This window comes from Desmodus rotundus, chromosome 2 (assembly GCF_022682495.2).
Source record: "Desmodus rotundus isolate HL8 chromosome 2, HLdesRot8A.1, whole genome shotgun sequence".
Taxonomy (NCBI): domain Eukaryota; kingdom Metazoa; phylum Chordata; class Mammalia; order Chiroptera; family Phyllostomidae; genus Desmodus; species Desmodus rotundus.
The window spans coordinates 172,764,968-172,790,006 of NC_071388.1; the positions used below are offsets into that span (position 1 = coordinate 172,764,968).

Here is a 25,039-nt window from a genome sequence, read left to right on the forward strand (position 1 = left end):
AAAGAGCAAAAAATAACACCCCCAAAAGAACTAAATGAAACAGAGATAACCAACCTATCAGATGCAGAATTCAAAACGCTGGTGATCAGGATGCTCAGAGAACTCATTGAGTACAGCAACAACATAAAGGAAGAAATGAAGGTTACACTGAATGAAACAAAGAAAAATCTACAGGGAACCATCAGTAGAGGGGAAGAAGCCAGATTCAAATCAACGACTTCGAACATAAGGAAGAAATAAGCATTCAACCAGAACAGCAAGAAGAAACAAGAATGCAAAAAAAAAAAAAAAAAAAAGATAGTATAAGGACACTGTGGGACAACTCCAAACGTACCAACATTCCATTTATAAGGATGCCAGAAGGAGAAGAAGAGCAAGAAATTAAAAACGTATTCGAAAAAGTAATGAAAGAAAACTTCCCTAATTTGGTGAAGAAAAAAGAACACAAGTCCAGGAAGCTCTGAGAATCCCAGATAAGTCGGGCCCAAAGAGGACCACACCAAGACACATCATAATTAAAATGTCAAAGATTAAAAATAAAGAGAGAATCTTAAAAGCAGCAAGAGAAAAGCAAAACAGTTACCTACAAAGGAGTTCCCACTAGATTGTTAGCTGATTTCTCGAAAGAAACTTTGCAGGCAAGAAGGGACTGGCAAGAAGTATTCCAAGCGATGAAAAGCAAGTACCTACAACCTAGATTACTCTATCCAGCAAAGCCATCATTTAGAAAGGAAAGGCAGATAAAAGTGCTTCCCACACAAGGTAAAACTAGAGGACTTCATCACCACCAAGCTATTATTACTTGAGATGTTCAAAGGATTTATGTAAGAAAAAGAAGAAGGTCAAAACTATGAACATTAAAATGGCAACAACTGAATCTAAAAAAGCAAACTAAGCACACAACCAGAACAGGAACAGAATCATAGATATGGAGATCATTTGGAGGGTTATCAGCTGGGACGGGGTGGGGGAAGAATGGGGAGAAAGATGCAGGGATTAAGAAGCATAATTTGTAGGTACAAAATAGAGAGGGGGAGGTTCAGAATGGTATAGGAAGTGTAGAAGCTAAAGAACTTATTTGCATGATGCATAGACATGAACCAAGGGCAGGATTGCTGGAGAGAAAGAGGGTAACCGGGCAGAAGGGCAAAGGGAGAGAATTTGGGACACCTGTAATAGCATAATCAATAAAGTATATTAAAAAACAAAGACACTGGTCACCAGGAGACAGGGGTAGGAAAGAGGCTTACTTTTCATTGTACACCTATTTATATTATTTGAATTTTATCACATGTGTGTGTGTAAGAAATTCAAAAATTAAACATTTCAAAAAACGAAATTATGTAAAATATTTTTTAAAAATTAACACTGCCAAGGAATGTTAGATAAGTAGAGTAGAGGTCTTGGGTGGGGTGTTACTCATTTCCCCAAAATGAATAACGGTTTCCTTTAACTTGAAGGGGGAGTAACACTTTTGAAGTCTAAAACTTACATAAACAAATGATAAAAAAACATATTGTCTGAAGAAAATATAACAAAGCCCAATGGTTTCCTACAGAATCCTAGGAGGCCCGGCCTCTGGCTCTGCAGGCAGGCAGGCTAGAGGGTGCTGTGGTGCAATCCTAATGTGGTTCCTATTGCCAGAATTTAGGAATAAAAGTGCCTAAAATACTCTTTAAACCAATAAAAACCTGTGGGTGAATAGTTTGTCTATAGTGACCCCACTCCCTAAAGTAGCCTTTCAGCTGGAAAAGCAAGAGGGAATTAATAAATCTTAGCTGTTTAAGTAGAATAGTATCTTTTAAAGGAAAATTCATATTATAGAACTGGAAGAAAATTTAAAGATCATCTAGGTCCATAGTTTTTAGCAGGAAATCATTTCTGAATTGCCTGTGGCATTTTGGGTAATGGTCCATGATTTTTTTTTTCAAGTTCAAGCCCAGGCCTTTGGACCCTGTGGCATTGGAAAGTGATTCTTCCTTTATTAGTTGTCTCGCATTTCCAAATTACTGCTCAGTCACCTTCTCTCAGAAGACACTTTTAATTCTCTCTAAAAAGTATATCTGGAATCACTATATCCTGGTCAACTCTGCCAACTCATAAATACATGTCCTCACTCCTGATCCCTGAAATAAGTTTATATAGTATAAATTCTGTCTATCATGTATTGGGTTTATTTCGACCTTCTCTAGCCTCTCTTTTTTACACGTGTGTTCCTGTTCATTCTAACTTAAAAAGCATTAATTTGAGCGTTAAGATGACTGTTTCAATGGGAAAATATATTCTTGGGTCAGATTACAAAGTGGTTGGACTTCCAGGCCAAATCACCGGAAACCATTTAATCTATAACTTACCTGAAGCATGATGCCAATGGTCCTTTTTTCAATTATACCTTTATTCCGTTGAACTACCATTGAATAAGCATGGCTTGGAAAATGCCGATGTGGTCCTGATGTAAGACACCATCAACAAAAAAATTCTCTTAACTTCAGTGGGAGGCATGGGTCAAAAAAGGGTCGCGGGGCACAGGTCTCAGTGATCACTGCCTGCGTCTGACACTCTTCTGGTCCTCATGTGTATTCGTGGTTTTGTACATTCAGTAGGCATTTATTATCCTGGAAAATTGTGTGTAGTGGATCTCAAGCTAGAGAAAGGAAGTGGAGGGGCCCTTCATTTTACCATAATGAAAATTGGGTAAAATCAAAGTTGGAGCAGTTAGGTGAGACAGTGTTTAGTAATTAGATGAGCTGAGCCAAAGTAAGTCAGCCTACAAAACATTTCAGGTTTTCTCACCCAGCCACCCCAACCATTTTATCTAAAGTTAGCAGCATATATTCAGGGAGTATTAGGGCAACAAAAAGCAGAAATGCAGAAGATTTCCCTAAATCTTGTCACAGCATTGTCAAGGTGAAAGTAAAAGAGTGTGAGAAGACATTTAAGATGGAAAAGTTAGCAAAGGTCATCCGGGCACCATTGGTGAGGGCAGCGGTCAGTTCCTACAGCCTGGTTGGCTGGGGCTTGTTCTGGTTCATTTGGAAATGATTATAGGAAGTTTTCCTAAAAATAACAACATGGTAGCTGCTGTTTACCAGTTTCCATCACCTCATAAACAGGAACATACTTGGACAAAATAAAAATCCCAGTTTCGACTTACATTCCTAACCCCCTGCCAACAGCCTCTCAAAACTGCATATAAGGTCACCAGTGAAGAGGCATCTGGATGGATCTGTAAAAATTCACCATCACTACTAAAACACTAATTCCATGGTCTGGTCCAGCGTCAACGAGTCATTCGCAACCTATTTGTAAGGAAAAGACAACAGTATTTATTGTGTGGACAATGGATCATTGACACATTTCCCTCCCGGAGTATTAATGTGTTTGCTTATAGTGGACATATTCACTGCACAAAGACAAATATTCTCATTCTGAGCAAAAGGTAAATACTGCTGGCAGTGTTTTCTCTCTGAGATGAGATGAGCTTTACTATATGGGTGGAATATTGAGGGTATTGGGGAAATCATCAGAATAAATTATGGAATAAGTAGCAAATGTTTCATGGTAGCTGGCTTATATAAGATAGAAGCTATTACCTGTTTTTCTGACTCACTGAAGTTTCTCAGTTCAAGAGGCAAAGACTGTACCTAGCCATCTGACAAAGGTAAATATGTAAATCAAAGGTCTCTCTTCCAGTATAAGAAAATCTAATACAGATAGAGGCATTTCCCCAAATTAGGAGATAAACACATATAAACACAAATGCTGTGATATATGTTGTATATGCTATATTTGTAGCTGTGGTGCAATCTACATCATTCTTTAGGTATTGTTAACCATAAAGATCCAAATTTCGACTTGACCAAGTGAAGAGAAGCCACAGAAATTATCTGACAGTGTGATAAGACAAAACTTGGCATCGCAAAATCTGGGATAAAATCCCTGTTCAGTCTGCTGTTAGCTGAGATAACTTGGTTAGCTCCCTAATCCCTCCAAGCCTCATTTTCCATGTTTGTTGTTTAAAAATAGCTACTTCAGAGGTGTTTGGGGCTCAAATGACATAATGAAAATGTATACACTTTGAAAAATATAATATGCTGTACAAATGTTATTTGAAAACATTTAAAAAATAAAATCTGAGACAACTTTATGCCTAAGCAAGGCTTTGAGGAATAATTTAAATAATCAGAAAAGAAGAGCACTAGAAATTGAACTTGACACAATTGAGTACGAGATGGTCACAGTCCATGCTCATTTCCGATGCCCGGTGTACCTACTTTAGGATACCCGTGCTCTGTGGCTGTGGAAGACCCACTCCACGGAGACCTGGAGGCCAAGAGGAAATCTTCAGGCTCTTGAACAATCATAATTAGTTGGTTTCTTCACCCCCTCTCTGTACTGGGTTCTGGGGATGCAGAAAGGACTATGCAGGTAGTGCTCTTTGGAGGACCACCTCTAAAGAGGTAGAGGACCTTTGCCAAGGTACTACCTCTTCTGGAGCTTAGAGTCTAGCAAGAGAGACACAAATTAATAAAATATTCACCCAAATATATAAAAACAGTGAAAACCCTTTAAAGAAAAAATTCAGAAGACTCTGAAGCATGTGAGGGAGGGATGGACGTGATCTATTTTGGTGGTGTCAGGAGGTTTTTCTGGGGAAGTAGCATTTTGGCTAAACCATGAAGAATGACCAGGACACAGCCAGTTAAAGTGGGGAGGATGGGAGAAATATTCTAGGCAGAGGGAACTGCCTTAGTAAAAACCTTGAGACAGGGAGAACTGAAAGGAAGATGTGATGATACAGCACGAGGCTGGTGGCCGCGGTAGCAGCAAGCAGGCGCTGGTTTTTAAAAGCAGAGGTGACAAGGTTACTTTTGAACAATAACACAGTGGAGAGTGAATTTGGGAGCAGGGAGTTAAGTGTGAGTAACAGTAAGTTTGATTAGCATGGTAAGTTTGAGCCAATGAAAAGAATTTGATAGCTTCTAAGAGGTATGGGTGACATCCCATATCTATGGATGTAGATTAAGAAAAAGGTTTAGAAACAATCTTAGAGGCTCCAACTTCTTTAAAAAGATTTTTTATTTATTTAATTTTTAGAGAGAGGATAAGGGAGGAAGAAAGAGAGAGAGAAAATTGATCAGTTGCCTCTTGCACACACCCCAAGTATTATTGAATCCACGACCCAGGTATGTGCCCCTACCCGGGGTCAAACTGGTGACCTTTCGCTTTGTGAGACAATGCCCAACCAACTGAGACACACTGGTCAGGGCAGAGGCTCCAACGTTTAAGGTCTTAATAAAGGATGATAAGTCTGAAAAAGAAGAGGTGGGGATGTAAGAGGGACATTAAGAGTCATAGAAAAAAAAAATACTGCTGAGTGGTCAAGAAAGATGAAAACAGGAAAAAAAAAAAAAAAAAAAGCTCATTTAGTGACCTGGGGGTCATTAGCAAGAAATACATTGGAGGAGACTTAGGGACAAAAGTCTGGTCAGAGAGAGAGGGAATAAGGAAATGGGTCAATCTGTTTAAGAAATTTGGTTTTAAAATTAGAAGTAAAAGATCATGGCGGCTAATAAAAAAGATAGGCAGGAAAATACTGGGGAACATTTATTCATTTCTCAAGTCATAAGAGTCAATCCCTTAGTCCGTTGGTCTAGAATTTCCCTCCCTTTGATATGAAGTGATGTTGGTTCTATCCAGACTATTGCCTTAGAGAGCGCTTGAGTTGGAGAATGGAGATTGTACCAATATATGTAAACTCCAAAATTTTTTTAAAATGTGTTATTTATTCACTGACTACCCACTACGAGTAAGCCCCACACCAGGTTTATAGTCTCTAAAAGCCAGTCTCAGTGGTATGGTCCCAGAAAGAAAGAAAAAATAAAAACATGTAAAATTTCTACACATAGGTCCGGGGCTTCCCTCTTATTTAAAGTTCTTTCCCCAAACAACTCTGCAAACCATGTCTTGTTCCCTCCTAATACCTCTTGTGTTCTCTGGCTGTTCCCTCCCAACCCCCTCAGTCTTCACTCACTTGGAAACTTCCAGTCCTGCACTGGGCCTCCACCACTTTCTTTATTTCAGCCATCATGACTCACTTCACTCATCCTTCTCTCCCTGCAGAGAGACTGGCATGGAACACCCAGCCACCGGTGTCACCCTGTCTGTGCTGTGGCTGACGAGATGAGGTCCAGGCCCGCGTGCCACTCTGCGAGTTCTCTACTGCCACTCAGTGGTAATAGGCCACAGGTCAAGGGTCGGCAATTGGTGCTTGTCTTGTAGTTTCTCCTGAGCTCAGCTCCAAACAGAGGTTCCACACCTTCCTATAGACCCTCCTTCTAGCTGAAACTAGCTGATAGAGTATCCAAATATATTTTAAAAATGTAAATTTATTTTCCACTACTGACCCAATTTATTAGCTAATTAACTGAAACAATTACAATTCCTAAACAGCCCTAAAATTTTATGAAACCAAAAAAAAATTAAGAATGCTTTAGAAGCCATTTCCCTGATTCTTGGTTGCTGAGCTCTGGAATCCTGAGTACATATATAAGGGTTATTTATATCTTTGGGGAATGTGTTGGCACCTGTGTCTGAAATGAAACAATGACAAATAATTATACATGCTGTCAATGTATTTTCCAATTTAAAAATAACCCATAACTGCAGTTAGAAGGTTGCACACTTTAAAATACAAAGCAGGACATAGGGGTGGTAAATAAACACACAAAATGATACTGAACTTCATTAGCCATTGATAAATGGCAATTAAAAGCACAACGAAATGTCACTATATGAGTATACCTATCAGAATGGCTAAAATTTGAAAAAAAGTGACACCACCCAATGTTGGTGAGTATATGCAAAAACTATATCACATATACATTGCTGATAGGAAATAAAAAGGTACAGATACTATGGAAACCAACTTGGTGGCTTCTTATACAAGTTAAATATCCAATTACTATTTAACCCACAGATTGCAACCTTGGGGCATTTATTCCAGAGGAATTAAAACTTACCATATAGCTACACCAAAAGCAGTACATGTATTTTCATAGCAGTTTTATTTGTTTTTATTAAGTATATTTCATTGATTATGCTGTTACAGTTGTCCCATTTTTCCTGTTAGCACCCCTTCCTTCCAGGACCCCCATTCCCTCCAGCAATCCCCCCTTAGTTCATGTCCACGGGTTGTACATATGAGTTCTTTGGCTTCTTTATTTCCTATACTATTCTTAACCTCCCCCTGTCTATTCTGTACCTACCAATTATGCTTCTTATTCCCTGTACCTTTCCCCCCCCATTCTCCCTCCCCACTGATAACCCTCCATGTGATGTCCATTCCTATGATTCTGTTCCTGTTCTAGTTGCTTGCTTAGGTTTTGGTTTTTAAATTCTGTTTTTGATAGTTGAGAGTTTGTTGTCATTTTACTGTTCATAGTTTTGATCTTCTTTTTCTTAGATAAGTCCCTTTAACATTTCAAATAATAAGGGCTTGGTGGTGATGATGAACTCCTTTAGCTTTTCCTTGTCTGGGAAGTACTTTATCTGCCCTTCCATTCTATATGATAGCAGCTTTATTTGTAATAGCCAAAAACTTGACACAGCTCAGATGTCCTTCAACAGATGAATAGTTAACCAACTGTGGAACAACCATGCTATAGAATATTGATCAATAATAAAAATTCAAAAGCTACTGACATTTGCAACAACTTAGATGGATTTTCAGATATATATGCTGAGTGAAAAAAGCCAGTCCTAAAAGTTACATAATATATTATTCCATTTATATAAAATGTTGAAATGACAAAATTTTAGAAATGAAGGGAAGATTAGTAGCTGTTAGTGGTTAGGACTGGGGGGTGGGCAAGAAGTGAAGAGAGAGAAGTGGGTATGGTTATAAAAAGGATTCTTGTGATGATGGAATTGTTCAACATCTTGACTGTGGTGATGGGCACAGGAACTGTATAAAATTGTGCAGAACTAAACACACACACATATACACAAAGAGTACCAGTAAAATGGGGGACACTGAATAAGATGAGTGGATTGTATTAATGTCAATAAACTGGGTGATAGACTAGTTTGCACAATGTTACCATTGAGAGAAACTGGGGAAAGTATAAATAGTATCTCTCTATATTACCTCTTACAACTGCATGTGAATCTATAACTCTATCAATAAATAAGAAATTCCAGTAAAAGAAAATACAAAGCAAATTTTCTTACCTCAGTATTTATTGCCAAAGTACTTCTCTAAGCAAAATAGTGATGGGGAATGATCATTAGTAAGTAAATATTTTGCCACATATAGATTGAGACAGCTGTGTCAATAGGACATTCTACCACAAGAGCTGGAAAATGAGAGTTGAAGCATTTTTTATGCATATAGTCAGTGAATACTTTATATTCTTTTCGAATAGTATCCAACTAACCAATTCACTATATGAAAGCCGCAACTATTAATTTTCCCCAAGCCTTGTTTTTGTGGTGATCCACTTCTATGAAAATGTAAGAAGGAACTTCCATCTGGGCAGGATTTTGCAAACTGTTTAACTTGCTCAACAGAACTTTTACTTTGCTTCCTATACAAGGAGTAGCTACATGAGGAGCTCATATCACTTGATAAACCAGAATTCTGGGATTTTAGGAGCAGACTTGGTTTGGGGTTCTCTTCTTTGCTCTTCTTCTCATAAGCTCATCTGGGATACTTGAATCATGATAGGGGAGCTCATTGCCCCAGCTTCTCCACAGTTTCCCTCTGTAGCAGTCAAATCATATAAAAAAATCCAATTAGTGATTTCCTCTAACACAGACATACTTTCACAGGTTTGACTTAACTTTTTTCCTTCTGTTTTAGAAAAGGTTGTTAAAAAGAAATAGCCACATGAAGACTATTTCTGCATTTCCTTAAACTATGAATCGAACGTACTGCCTACCATATTATTAAATGTCTCTCATGTCATTGTTTTGATAAATTGCATTTACAGTGTTGAGGAAAATAAAAATTTCCCTTTGGATACAAAGGTATAATTCCTAGATTAAATAATGAGAAATTTATGATCTAACATGATTTATTTTGGCCCAGGTTACCAAGAAAGTCAGATTTAAGTTTTCTGTTTATTTATTACTTTTAGCCTAGCTATAGATAATTTCTCTTCCCCTACCCTATTTGAATAGAATTTGTCTTAAAAGTTGTATTTTTAGAATTTTATTAAAGATTTTAGCCAATTTGAATTCATTTAACTTTGACAATTTAATAATAAAATAACCTTTATGATACTACTTTAAGCAGTATTTATTTTACTTCTTTTTACAAAGAGATAAACAATCTACTTGAAGGAAATAGACCTAGCAAAAGGACACGTGCAGGGTTACTTAATGTATTTGTGTTTCTATTTACTTTAAAACTTAAGACCCAGGAATGTTAGTTCCCTATTTTAACAACTTCACAGATGTCCTTTTATTTCAAAGAAATTGATTGCTTGAATCTAAATTCAAATTGCCAAATATAACTTATATAGTGGCCCTAAAACAATAAGGAAAAAATCTGCCCAAGATTCCTCTAAACAAATTTCTGGCCCTAGGAAAAAAAAAAAAGAAATGACTCCCATATAAATATATTTTCTGCTTGTGTATAAGCAAAATAACAGAGAAAGAAAACTTATTTCTGATCTGCTACTTTGCAAAACAAAAACCAATGTCAAAGGACAGCATATATTTCTTGGCTTTATATAACCACCTTTTCTCTTCCCTGCTACCACAGGTTCAAGGACAGGTTATAATTCTGTATAAGCTGATCCAAGTCCCTGCCTGAAGTGTGTTTCCCAATTCCCTTCCATCTCTATTCCCTGTTTATATCAAAAGTGACTTCTACTGGAAGTTCAGAGAAAGCTGGGTAGAGACCACTGAGCCATGTGGCCTTCCAGCCTGAGCCTCTGTTTCCCCTTCCAGGGGCCATCTTTATCTTGAGTCTCTCAGCTGTGGTTTTCTTTCATTTCTTTTGACAATAGTTCTCAGTGTCAATAGTTCCAGGTGGTGGATCTTGGTAACTCCTCTGGTTTACTATGGCCTTCTTTGATGAGCGCTCTTGCAGGTGCTGGTTCCAACCAATGGTGACCATCCTGTCAGCAGCGCCCCTCCCTTCTGTACTTGTCTACCATGACCCTACATCGCAACCGAAGATGGCTTATTCATGCCAGTGCAGGCAGCGCCTGGCAAAGGAGAATCCAAGCATCGTTACCCTGCTCATATTCCAGACCCAGATCCCTTCACTCATGAGATACTTGCTCCTCTTCTTCTTGTTTCTGGATTCCTACTTGACTTTTGCACCCATAAAAGATTTGGTTTTTCTGATTTTGATCCCCAGCACTCTTTCTTAGACACATACTATATATAGACTAGCTCTCTGGATATCTCTGATTCTTACAGTTAAATAGTAACTACGTTGTGTAGTGCCCCACGGCCTGCCTCACCCTCCTTTCAACCCCATTATGGGGCTCTACGGCTCTTTCCAGGGTCATAGTCAAAGCTCCTTCTGAATGCTAATTCCCATTCCTTTCAGAAAGCTACTCCCAGTAAGGGCGTGGAGGACAGTACTCGGAGCTGCCTCATGGACTTGTCTCCTATCCCTTCCCGAGACAGGGCCTAAGCTTACTCTTGTCACAAACAAGCCCTCGAGATATTTGAAAACGTCTACCCAGGGGATGCTGTGCAGATTTCAGCACTTCTTTCTATCCAATTCAGATATGAAGGCAGCTTGACCAGGCACCAAAATTCTATTTCATTTTTCTTGCTCACCTAGGGCACTCATCCAAACTGGATCACAAAAGCATCCTTAGCTATTCCATAGTTCAGCAAGCTGGATAAATTTATTGAACTCTAATGTTCAGATTTGTCACCACTTATACTGATGATTTTAAATATTCCTCTTAGATGGTTCCGGTCACAATGGCCTTCTTGAAATTCTTCAATTATACCAAATACATGGTAACAGGGCTTACTAGGCATAACCTGATCAGCTTCTGCTCACTCCTCATTCTCATCTTTTTCCACTTCCTTTCTCACTTCAGCCATGCTGAACTCCTTCTGGTTTCTCAAGTACTCTTACTGGGATCCAGGATTTCATCCTTGTTTTTGCTTTTGCCTAACATAACTTAGCCCCCAGCTCTTATTCATTTTTATAACAATATCTCCTTAGCCCATGTTTGGTTTGTATAGTTTATCTGTGGGTATACACGGTAGGGAGCTACAGAGTATCATGATTTAATGGGAATTAAAATTACATCTGTTTAGCATTTTTAAAATGTTACCCTGATTACACCTGTTTGCCTGTTGGTCTCCACCCTTAGACTGCCAGCTTTGTGAGGGCAGAGACTGTGTCAACATGGTAAATGGTCAAAATATATTTGTTGAATGAATGAATAATCAAACTATAATTTTCTAATAAATCCCTCCAACAAAGTGTCTCACTTCCACTGAGATCGGTTACTGTCGATATAATTCCACTTTTTGTGAAAATGGAAAGCCTACCCTGCTGGAGTAGCCTGACCCTATCTCCCTACACCAGTCTCACAGCTAGACTTTCCTGTTCTGACACAGACGTAAAGTGTGGCTCCTTGGTTTTGAGTGATTAACTCCCTGAAATCAGATGAAAGCTCAGGTAGCAAATACATCACCATGTTCACAGTCAAAGCATGCAGGCTTCAGCGGAAAGGTAATTGAAAGCCATTCCATTCTTTGTTCTCATAACCACATTAGCTTTGACAGTTTGTAGTTCAAAACGCAGAAACCTCAACGTCGGCAGACAGTGTTATCTGGAAGGCAATGTCTGCCCAAGTACTAAATTATTATCTCATTCCCAGGAAATGCTCTCCCCATCGGTTACTTTTGTTATGGTTCTACCATAAGCTTAAAATTGAGAGGGGTTTTTATAAACAGTCGCATATTTTTAAGGAAACTTTAAAAGCAATGTTTTTGAGAGTCAGTGAAAATGGCACTAAGAAGATTTCAGTTGTTTTTCTCTGACCAAAGCCATCCTCATTTTTGCTGAATCACCAACCAAGCTATGCTTTCTTTTCTTTTTGTTCTCACTGAAATATGTTTACATTCTTACCAAAATAGAAACAGTCACTGTAATCAGTTCTCTTGGAAAGGAAGGAAACATTGGCCCTTCCTTCACAAGAGGATGTTCGTTCATGGGAACAAGTACCAAAAAGCAGTAAGTCCTGATTAAAATACAAGGAGTGTTGATTTATTTTCTATTAGACCCGTTCAAGAATAAAATACTCATTTTTTTCTCCAAGTTTTATCTTGAACTTATCACATCTAATTCATTGATTCAATTAATCAAACATTTGAAGATATACCATTTCATTCTTAAACTTTTTAATAATGAAAGAAATAATCATTTTAGCCTCTAACTTTCAAAGTCCAGATTATCTGCCCTGGCTGGTGTGGCTCAGTAGATTGAGCAAGAGCATGCAGACCAAAAAGTTGCCGGTTCAAATCTTGGTCAGGGCACATGCCTGGGTTGCAGGCCAGGACTCTCCTTCTTTCTTCTTCCTTTCCTCTCTCTCTAAAAATAAAAAAATAAAATATTTTTTTAAAAGTCCAGATTATCCTTCAAATAGTTTTATGATTAATCAAGTAAACTGTCCAACCAAATACATTAATCTTATTCAACATCTACAAATCTTCAAAGGTTATCCTGAGACCTGAGATCAGAACATTCAAACCACAGATTCTAAAATTCTCAGATCAGATCTAAGGTTCTGGAAGTGACTAACTCAAGAGCCAGTATAGTTAAGTGAGTCATGGATGGTTTAGTGAAATAGCAAGACCATGTCCATGGGAATAAGACGTAGAAAGAGGAAGTGTTGATGGTGAGGAGAAAGGAAATGTGGCAGATTGTGTCTTGAGTGAAGACACAATCTATTTGAGGACACTGGCCCAGGAGCAGACATCTGGGCCAGACGCTGTATCAGTATTCCTGAGTTGTTGAAGCAACTTGACCACAGACTTTGAGGACGTGGACCCAGAGAGACATCTGGGACAGATGCCTTATCACTCACCATTCCTGAGCTGTTGAAGCAACTTGGCCAAGGAGGGCAAACCCCAGTCTTATTGCTTTGAGCAAAATGATCTACTTTCTTACCTAACCTTGTATGTGTCTATTATGGGTATTTTGTAGTTATACAGCTCTTTTTTTTAACTTCTCGAGGCAAGCATCTGTGTCTTATAATAATTGGCACCACCATGCAACTCTAGTGGCACAGAGAAATATGCAAAAAAGATTTGTTAAATCAATGAGTGAGGGAAGTTTTATAATACTTGAGGTTCAATGTAAAAAGTCACAAAGTGTATCTTCAACATAGTTCAATCTGTACTATGTAGATTATAGACAATATAAAATTTGTTACTTGATTACTAGTTCTAAATACATGCATCTAAATGCATACATTTAAGGAAAACACTCATTCACCAAAAGAAAATTCAAGGCAATGTTTTTATTAGGAGAATGCTGTTATTTAAATAAAAGAATACCAAACATTTTACACTGCTTAGCTTGGGGCTAATTATGCTTTCTGAATTTTGCCAGTCGGTACATTTGTCACAAGCATAGTGACATTCTGCATTTATTCCATAGCATTAGTTCATCTGTAAGCAAAATGGGGTGCTTCCCTTCTTTGACATCTTCTATTCCAGCTTCCTCTACAACTATCTCCAGCACACTTACTAGAGCTACTTTTTAACCTTCACTATTCAGCAAAACATTTATTAGTAATCAGAATAATTGTCATTTGCTTCTATTATTCCTAGGACATGACAAGAAATGTTCTATTATTTAATCTTACAGCAACATTTTATAGATAAAAAAAAAATCTGAAAGTCCAAAAACTTACATCAATTGTCCATGGCCATATAGATGTCAAAGGTGCTGTCACAGATACATAAATGGAGTTCAAAGAGGACTCAGTGCAGGAGGAATAGAGTTGTTATTGGTAACTGTTGACACTGTGAAAATAGATGGAATGACTAACTCAGGGAGAGAATATTGAGAATAAGCCATGCCAAGGAAATCCTGGGTGAACAGAAAGATTTAAGGGTCAGAAGCAGAAAGAATAAGAGAAGCTGAGAAGGAAGAGTAAGAAAGGTAGAAAGATAACTAAAAAAAAAAAAGATCAATAGTATTGTCGTTACAAAGAAATCGAGGAAGGTGAGGATTAAAGAGAGGTTCTGGGCTTGTCAACTATAGAAGTTACTAGTAATCCCAATAAGTGCATTTTCTCAGGAGTTGTGGTGATAGAAGTCAATTTAAAAAGAGAAATCAGGTAATTAAAGACAGCAAACATGGACAAACTCATATGAATTTTGGTGCCAAAAGGAAGAAGACACATAAAGCAGTAGTGGAGGTGGAGGCAGAAACAAGGGAAAATCTTTTAGTCTTTTTGGTTTGTTTTTTAAGAGGGAAGAGACAAAGCATAGAATGTGAAGCTACCACTGGCTGAAACAAAATCCTAAGGCGGAAAGGAGACAGGATGAGAGGAGGGAGTGCTGGCTAAGGTTATTAATGCTGGAAGAATAGAGAAAGGAAATAAATGGGCTTTATTTTATGACTTAGGAGATAAAGTCATACAATTAGAATGAGCAGATGACTAGAATAAAGATGTGCAGAGAAACTGAAAATATTTGGGATCATTCCAGTGGAGAAAAAGAGGGTAGAAATCACCTTAAATGCCTCAATTTTCCCAACAGAACTGGAGGTCAGTAAGTTCCCTGCCCACCGTGGGCTCAAGCCAGATTGGCCAGATGGAAAGGTTATATACTCTGTGAAATCAGCTACACTCAAGAAGCACAGGAATTTCAAAACCAGATGCAGGACTTAAATTGTAAGACAAAGTAAGGTCCTCCCTGTATCTTTACTCTCTCCACCTGCCATTACCACCCCTTCCTAGAGGATGAATATCCTTCACTTGCCCTTTATTTTTCTACATTTATTTTTTTGCAAGCCCAACTCAAGTTGTGCCATTTATAAAACTCACAGTTGAAACATGCATATGTGTCATTTTCTAATCCAAACATCATATGATTGGAGAATCTTTTATTTTCATTTCACTCTGTCTCAGGTCAGCATGCCAGTTACTAAGCCAGTCACAAGTCTCAGCAATCATTTCTGAGAACTGTAAGGGAAAGAATCCTGCTATAGAGATGCTGGCAACATGGGAGCACTTTGTGATCTGAGTTACTAATTAGAACTTGCAATTTTGAAATTTAGTTAATTAAAATTCCATATCTTGGCACTCCCATCTTTATAGAAATGCATTAAAAATAATTTTGAATCAACTTGCATTTATGAATAAGTGAAAAATTATGGTTTCAAGTACCTCTCCCTCTGGCCCCACACACATTCAACTTTTCAAATAACCAGTTTCTTCCCTGGCTGGTGTGGCTCAGTGGATTGAGCACTGGCCTGTGAACCAAAAGGTCACTGGTTTGATTCCCAGTCAGGGCACATGCCTGGGTTGCAGGCCTGGTCCCCAGTAGGGGATGTGCAAGAGGCAACCACGCATTGATGTTTCTCTCTGTCTCTTTCTCCCTCCCTTCCCCTTGGTCTAAACATAAATAAGTAAAATCTTTTAAGCAATTTTAAAAAATGACTAATTTCTCACTGATTCAATCTTTTCTCTAATTGAAAATTTGAGATGATTTAGAAATGGGCTGATTTTAAAATTTCCCTTTGCACATCTTTAAGAAGAAAATCAATAGACTAAATAATTTCAGGTGTAATTTTTACTTGAATGTATAAGCTGCATTAAAGTTTGGAGTGAGTATATGTCTGTGGAAACACTCCAATGGTGAGGTGACTCGGTGCCACACTGATCAGCTCACAGAGTTGCTGACCTTCCTGGACAGTCCTTACAGCAGGACCTCTAGTGAAAGGCCGCTAACCTAGGTCCAGATCCTATTTGAAAGTAATAAAATTACATTTGTATTTAAATACGTTATTAATTCAGGCAGTTCACAAATTCTAACCAGTCATGGTCATAATTATGTAGAGTTTTATTCTGATTTTGTTTATTTTACTTTCAGCTTTTAAATTACAACAAACCATTTTGTTCCTATGAAATTTCTAAAAATAATGATTCCAGTGTCAGTATATAATTTATTCTTTTGTTTCAGATCATAAGTAGTGTTTTAACAGAAATAGTTTTAAAAAGCTGTGACAGTTCCTGCCAAATTGCTATGTTAAAATGAAGAAGAATCTCTACCAGGTAGCATTTTTAAAGCCTAGTATGAGATATGCTATCTACTTAAAAGTAATAAAACACATCTGTTTTTAAAAAGCAACAAAGCTTTTACTATTTGTATTTTGCATTAATTCTGACTAGGTATCTGATAAGTTGTTTATTGACGAGCATAATCATTTATGAAATTTTACCTATTTTGAAATAACCTTCACTTTCCCTTCTTTCATTTCAGAGTAATTGATTAACAATGACCCTCTTAAGATTGTAACTTCTGGACTCTTCACTAATTCTGCTCATCTTTTATAAAATAGTCTGCTGCCTTTAATTTTCTCAGTCATGCTACAACCTTCTTCATGCTACAACCTTCTTCATGCTGCAATCATACATTAGGGACATGTTCTCTCTAGCCAGGCGCTGTGCTGGATGTGATAACCCAAAATGCACTCTGCTTTAGAGCAGACATTCTGGTGAAGGATCCAATCAGGGAAATAGATGAAGCATGCAAAGATGACTGTATGAGAGGAACATGAATTAATTACATGGTGGTGAAGGAGTCACCTACATGGGGCGGTATATGAGAAGCGATGCTCAAGCTGAGTCTTCATTGAAAAGGCCTTGAAGATCCCTCCCATGTGGAGTTAGGATCTGTGAGGGCAAAAGCATGGGGATGTGACCTGGCTGACAGTGTTGGATGCAGTCAATACTGTTAGATTTTTAGGGGCACAGGAAAAGGGGAGGGGCTCATTCTCCCTGTTCAATAGTTATCTGAAAACTGGACTTCAGTCATAAATTCAAATTACTTCAACATTGAATAAAGTTTGTAACTACAAGTTTGACTAAGTCACACCCCCTCTGTTCTTGATCATAAAATGTTCTAGAAATGGTCCTTAGATAGTTCTTTTACTGTAGGAAACAACATGTGGAAAGGGTGAGAATTTAAAGCATGGAGCTCTTCTGAAAGGACTGCTGAATACACAAGAGAAGCAGAGGCTCGATGAGCTTGTGGGCTGAGAGAGAAGAGATGGGGTTTGGGACTCGGACTTCTTTCTCACACAGCTCTCGACTATTGAGTCTGCTTTGGGGGGGCTCCTAATTTGGGATGTCTCCTGGTAGTGAAGGAAAGTCATGTCACATAAGGGGCTATCTTCTTCCTGACTACTTCACTTCCAACACAACACACAAACAGAAGGCAGATTTCCCAGACATCCAACTGGCAGTTGAACTGCCTGAGGAAAATCTGACATCTTCCAACCAGTACAGATGAGGTTCAAATACTTTGCATGAATAATTAATTAAAACAGCACCCAAGCAGGACATGGCAGGTAACTGGGAAAACAAAACAAAACAACAACAAAAAACCCCAGAAGTCTGGGCTGAAGACATGCGCCTGATAAAAACCCTTTCAAAGAATGCCAAGAACTCAGATTTGAAGGTTGTCCTTGTCAACTTTTTAAGTCTCTGATTCCTCTAAAAAAAAAGATGCAATGAATACATAAGAGGATTAAGTTATAATGAGCATTTTGCTAGTTGTTTAAAAAGTACTTAAAAGCCAGTTTGTTTAAGCCTCTTAAGTGGTTAGGTAGGCTATTAATTTATGTTATGAAGAAGATGACTTAGTTTGCACATTGGCACCAATGATCACAAACATCCCAGTAGCAAAGTCCAAACCAATGCGGCTGTATTAGGGGTGTTTGCCCATACTTCTAATTTAGCACTGAAGTTAAATTTAAAAGCAAAAACTCATTACCTTTCATATGAGGCTTCACCAGTTATAATTAAAGGTTATACATTCTTACGCATTAAATACATACACACAAGACTTCTTTTTAAGACAGAAGGAAAACTTTATAAACAGACTACAACGCATGATGAATCTCCCTAGCCAGCTGGCAGGGCGCTCCCTGGTGAAAACCACTCAAGCAGAGGCGTCTGTCATCTGCTAGGATGTGTTCAAGGCTCTGCGGCGCTTGGGAGGCAGAGCTCCTCTCTAGTTGTGGGAATCCCAATTCTGGCCGGGGGGCTAAATCGGGAATTATTATAAAGCCCTTGAAATCTACAGATACAAAAGATAATACTTCCTACACAGTCTGAATTTGAAGTTTTGGGTGAAGTTCTAGACTCAGCAGGCTCAAAACATGGCTGAGGCTCTAACAACGCCTGACGATGGGGCGGGTCCATACACCTTGCCAATGATTTCAAGACAACCTAAAGCACTGCTCCCAAAGGAAGAACTAATATACTAATGCAACCCAAAATTTGTAAATTATTGTTGAACTCTGCTTCCTAAGTAAGACCTTTCAGGATATTTGGACTCTGTTAGTTCGTAAGGGCAGTATTCAACGGGATGTTATCTTTATCTAAAGTAAGTGTGGTCACCATTTTATAGTTAGGAAACATAAAGCAGGGAGGTTAAGGAATTTTCCCTGTATCACACAGCGAATAGATGACAGCTTCTTAAATTTTATTTCTTATTGTTGACACTATTACAAATGTCCCCATATGACCTCCCTTTTCCCATGCCCGCCCAGCCCCTGCCCCCCTTTCCCTCTGGCCACTATCACACTGTTGTCTGTGTCCATGGGTTATGTAGATATGTTTTTTGGCGAATCTCTTCACCCTCTTATCATTCAGTCCTCCCGTCCCCCCTCCCCTCTGCCAGCTATTAGGCTGAACCATGTATCCATGCCTCTGTTTCTATTTTGTTTGTCAGTTTATTTTGTTTGTTAGATTCCACATGTAAGTGAGATCATATGGTATTTGTCTTTCTCTGACTGGCTGATTTCACTCAGCCTAATAATCTCCAGGTCCATCCATGCTGTCCCAAAAGGTTTCCTCCCTTTTTATCGCCATGTAGTATTCCATTATGCACCTCTATGTTCATTGTAGTGCTATTTACAATAGCTGAGATCTGTAAATAGCCCAAGTGCCCATTAGTAGATGAGTAAAAAAGCTGTGGTTAAATGACAGTTTTTAATACCATTCAAATACCTTCAACCAATAGAAATAACAACAATCATATACCATATTTTTCAGACTATAAGATGCACCCCCATTTTTCTCCCAAATTTGGGGGGAAAAGTGCATCTTATAGTCCGAATGTAGCTTACTTGCTGGGTGGGGCTGGGGGATGGGTTGCAGAGGTGGAGCAAAATTTTTTTTTCCTATTTTCCTCCTCTAAAACCTAGGTGCGTCTTATGGTCCGAAAGAATACGGTAGCTAACTTTTTAAAATCACAGCTTTTAATTCTTTACATGACTTTTCACGTTTACTTGATTCTATAGCCTATAATGTAGGTATTACTGTCATTTTCATTTTATAGATGAGGACACGAAGGACAGTGTGGCTGGGTAACTTCTCTAAGGCCACCCACAACTAGTAAATGTGGACTCAGGAGTGAAAGTCAGTCCTGGACTCCACAGTCCAAGCTTTAACCACTATATTTTCACCCTCTATATTTCTCTACCTTCTTCTTTGTAGTAACACTTAGTGGGCATTTTGTCTGCCAGGCACCATAAATCAACTTCGTGTGGAGTAAGTCCTTCCCCTAGACTCAAAGGCAAAACAAACCCACAAGGTACCTTTTCATCTAACAATCTGTGACCCAGGATCTGTCTGGAGGAGGCACCCCCGTTGCCTGCAATTCCTTTCACAGCCTGTGTGGTTCAAGGTCTCAATGCTGAGACCTCCTAACTCTAGCAGTATCCACATCAGTTGTATTCAGGCATGCTCTCTACATGCACAGTGGCTTGTTAGGAACATAAAAACATTTCAACTACCCATCTGTTGCTTAACTATTCTTGCCAAATGGTCTGGAAATTTGAGACCTCCCAGGAGCGTTCATTCCATTTTTGGACAGTTTAACTGAGAAGTTTCTTCCTCACATTAAGATAAAATCTGTCTGAAGCTTCCTTTTATTTTCCCCAATTACAACCTTTAGGTCTACTCTGATTTTTCTTATTTTGAGAATCGAATAAAAATTATAAGCAGTATCACCAGAAAAACAAAGTAGACTGTAGACATGCACAAAAGGCTTACAGTCAATTTCTGGAGCATTTCAGATCCCTAAGGCCTATAGATGCTGTCTGGGCCTCAAACTCAGAAACCTTCTTCAATAACAACCATTCAAATGCTTCAACGGGAGGAGTGTTCTTCCTGTCTGTGCCCTTTGTCCAAGAACAGGACTTGCATTCTTCTCTCCCCACTGAATTGCATCTGCTTAGATTTTGGTCACTCATTTCAACCCATGGAAACCTTTCTGAATCCCAATGTTATGATCTAACCTATTCACTTTTCCTCCTTCAGGTCACCTTTAGGCTTGATCAACACGCTCCAGTGTATTCACCATCGCCACTAGCAAGAATATTAGCCAGGAAATAGCTGGAGACAGAGTCCCTACCAAAGGTTATCACCTGGGGTTGGGGTGAGGGGAGTATATTTTTTACGAAAATCATATACTGGAACATAATTTCATGAACACACAGGGAAGTGTGCACGTTTAACAAACACAATATAATTATATGCAGTTAACTTCATCCCCCCAAGAGACCTGCTTTGGTTCTGATTTCTTCAAAGTTGGGTTAGGTCAGAAATTGGACTGACCAACTCAGAGGATATGAAAACATGTGAGAGCCACAAAATTGAGGGTCTAAGTACTGATTGCAAAACTTCCTCTTAACAGTTTAGCTTAGACCTTAAGAAAACTAAGTATTCTCTCAGGTCTAATCCTCTACCCCCAACCCTAAATAAAACAGAATGGCTACGCAATAGCTGTCTCCTTGGTTTGAAGGGTTCTCATGGCCAGTAACTTTACAAATGCCATGTTGGGTATTAACCTTTTATTAAAAAATGGTTTAATTTATTTGTTTTAAAATAAACTTTGTCATCCTCGAGGGTAACTTGTACTTCTAGTGTTCTAGAGCTTTGTGGACAAGTTCACATTAACTCTGTCCATATGAGCTGTAGATTTGATAAATTAAGTCATATCCCTTACAGTGTTTATCATTTCAGAACTAAGAGTTTTTTCTTTTTGTTACTGAATTTATTGGGGTGACATTGGTTAATACAACCACACAGGTTTCAGTGTACAACTCTATAACACATTATCTGCACACTGCATCACGTGTTCACCATCCAAAGTCAAGTCTCTTTCTGCCACGATTTATCCCTCCTTTCACCCCTTCCACCTCTCCCCACCCATTTTTCCCTCTGGAAATCACCACTAGTGTTGTCTGTGTTTTCTTTTTTTTAATCCCTTCACATTTTTCACCTAGCCGCCCAACCCCTCTCCCCTCTGACAACTGTTAGTTTGTTCTGAATAACTATGAGTATGTTTGTTAGTTTATTTTGTTCATTAGATCCCACATATAAGTGAAATCATATGGCATTTGGCTTTTTCTTTTTTCTTTTTTTTCTTTTCTATTGTTGTTCAAGTACAATTGTCTGCATTTACCCCCCACCACTCGCCCCACCCCAACCATTGCCACCTCCCTCTCCTGATCCAGCCCCCCTTGCTTTTGTCCATGTGTCCTTTATAGTTGTTCCTGAAAACCCCTCTCCCTTTCCACCCATTATCTCCTCCCACCTTCCCTCTGGTTACTGTCAGTTTGTTCTTAGTTTCAGTGTCTCTGGTTATATTTTGCTTGCTTGTTTATTTTGTTGGTTAGGTTCCAGTTAAAGGTGAGATCATATGGTATTTGTCTTTCACCTCCTGGCTTATTTCACTTAGTATAATGCTCTCCAGTTCCATCTATGCTGTCACAAAGGGTAAGAGCTCCTTCTTTCTTTCTGCTGCAAAGTATCAGGCATCTGTCTTTCTCTAACTTACTCAGCAGAATACTCTTTAGGCCCATCCATGTTGTTGCAAAAGGTAAGATTTCCTTTTTTATGGCTGAGTAGTATTCCATTGAGTAAATCTAACATAGTTTTTTTTTACTTTTAATATAACAGCTTTTATTTTTTAATTTTTAATTTTTAATTATTTTATTGTTCAATTACAGTTGTCTGCATTTTCTCCCCATCCCTCCACCCCACCCAAACCCACCTCCCTCCCTTGCTTCCACCCTCCCCCTTGGTTTTGTCCATGTGTCCTTTATAGTAGTTCCTGAAAACCCTTCTCCCCACTGTCCCCTCCTCCATCCCCTCTGGCTATTTTTAGATTGTTCTTAACTTCAATGACTCTGGCTATATTTTGCTTGCTTGTTTGTTTTGTTGGTTAGGTTCCAGTTAAAGGTGAGATCATATGGTATTTGTCTTTCACCACTTGGCTTATTTCACTTAGCATAATGCTCTCCAGTTTTATACATGCTGTCACAAAGGGTACGAGCTCCTTCTTTCTCTCTGCTGCGTAGAATTCCCTTGTGTAAATGTACCAGTTTTTTGATCCACCCATTTGCTGATGGGCACTTAGGTTGCTTCCAGTACTTGGCTATTGTAAATTGTGCTGCTATGAACACTGGGATGCATAGGTTCTTTTGGATTGGTGTTTCGGGGCTCTTAGGATATAATCCCAGCAGAGGAATTGCTGGGTCAAAAGGCAGTTCCATTTTTAGTTTTCTGAGAAAATGCCATACTGTTTTCCACAGTGGCTGTACCAGTCTGCATTCCCACCAATAATGCACTAGGGTTCCCTTTTCTCTGCATCCTCTCCAACATTTCTTTGTTGATTTGTTTATGTTGGCCATTCTGACTGGTGTGAAGTGGTATCTCGTTGTGGTTTTAATTTGCATCTCTCTGATGGCTAGAGATGCTGAGCATCTTTTCATATGTCTCTGGGCCCTCTGTATGTCCTCCTTGGAGAAGTGTCTGTTCATGTCTTTTGCCCATTTTTTAATTGGGTTGTTTGTCTTCCTGGAGTGGAGTTGTGTGAGTTCTTTATATATTTTGGAGATCAAACCCTTGTCTGATGTATCACTGGCAAATATGTTTTCCCATACATTTGGTTCTCTTTTCATTTTAATGATGTTTTCTTTAGCCATGAAGAAGCTTTTTAATTTTATGAGGTCCCATTTGTTTATTCTTTCCTTTATGTCCCACATATTGGTGAAAATATTGCTGCATGGAATGTCTGAGATTTTCCTGCCTATGTTTTCCTCTAGGACTTTTATGGTGTCACGAGTTATATTTAAGTCTTTTATCCACCTTGTATTTACCACAACTTTTTTATCCACTTGTCTACTAATGAGCTCTTGATCTGCTTCCAAATCTTAGCTGTTGTAAATAATGCTGCAGCAAACAAAAAGGTGCATATTGTCTTTCAAATTAGTGTTTTGAGTTTCTTTGGATACACTCTTAGAAGTGGAATTGCTGAGTCATAAGGCAGTTTCATTTTTAATTTTTTGAGGGAACTCTCATATTGTTTGCCACAGTGGCTACACTAATCTGAGTTCCCACCAACAGTACACAAGGGTGCCCTTTTCCCCACAACCTCACATATACTTGTCATTATGGATTTATGATAATAGCCATTCTGACAGGCATGAGGTGATAGCTCATTGTGGCTTTAATTTGCATTTCTCTGATGATTAGTGACATTGAGCATTTTTCATATGTCTATAGGCCATCTGTATGTCCTCTGGTGCTCTGGGGTAAGGATCCCAGAATGGGATTGAGACCCCACACTCCTAGGGTGAGGGGCTTTGCAGCTGAGGTATCTCTGGCTTTTCAGCTGTGGCCTGTGGGTGTGAGGGCCAGACTTTTTCGTGTCTCCACCCTTTGTACCAGTCTCTATGTGGCTTCTTCTGTTAATCCTTGGTTATAATACCTCTGTTCAGCTAGACATAAGGTGGTTATTCAGGTTTATTGCTCTGTAATTTAGTTGTAAATCTGGTCTGGCGCTGGCAGGAGGTGAGTGCAGCTTCCACCCATTCTGCAGCCATCTTGGAATCTTAGAACTGAGAGTCTTAATGTAGCCAATATTGTGGCAAAAGATTGAAAAAAAATTTGTTAGAGAAACCCACTCTGTTAGTAACTACCCAAGTGGTTGTGAAAAATTCCACTATTCTTTCCGGACCTCTTTTTTCTCAGGTATACAAAGAGGAGGTGGGTTACTTCTTCTCTAAAGTCTCTTCCAGTTTTCAAACTTCTGTTATTCTAATTTTGTTAAATTAGAAGTGTGCACTTCAGAACAAAGACAAACAATAGTATCTGGATTCCTGTCAGTGACTTAAACTTCAAGGCTGAAAGTATGATTTTAATACACAATGGCTATCACACAACGTAATTTCACTCCATGCGTGAAGCATAGTATATCACAGGACACACCTCTCTAATCCAATGACTCCTGAACTTGTTTGCACATTGTAAACACCTAGGAAATTTTACAAACTGATAATATGTAGATCTTGCCCCTAAGTTGATTTAATTGGCAAGGAAAGAGGTCCCTTGGACCAGCAGGACTATAAAAACTTCTCCAGTTTAGAACCATGGCTCTTATTCATAATTGTCAATTCTGAATGCATGCAAAAATCACCTGATAATTTTTCAAAACCCACCAATGCCTAGGTCCACCTCCAGATCCTGATCCAATTGGCCAGGGAGACCAGGGCGCTGACGTGTTTTAAAACTCTCCAGGTAACTGTAATGTGCAGAGAAGAATGGGAACTGCTCCTCTAATCTCTACCTCACGAGTTCTTTCTAGTTGATCATCTCAACCAGACCTATTCCTTTCCACACTTGTCACTCATCAAATGAGAAAACCTTGACCTAATTACAAGGTACAGATCCACCCCCATTATGTATATTAACCTTATGTCCTAACGTCCTGCTTTTTTTCTACAGCCACAAATTCT

The 25,039-nt window shown here is 38.7% G+C and overlaps 1 long non-coding RNA gene across 1 annotated transcript in view; it reads right to left on the bottom strand.

The window, feature by feature from the left end:
• Positions 1–12,373: 12,373 nt before the first annotated feature.
• The window catches only part of LOC123480163 (uncharacterized), a 31,878-nt gene continuing 19,212 nt past the window's right edge, over positions 12,374–25,039 (bottom strand). The window contains exons 2-3 of the long non-coding RNA XR_006656062.2: positions 13,908–14,019; positions 12,374–12,580 (exon numbers count right to left, since the gene is read on the bottom strand). This is a non-coding gene — a long non-coding RNA (uncharacterized lncRNA). The remainder of the gene's footprint in view (positions 12,581–13,907; positions 14,020–25,039) is intronic.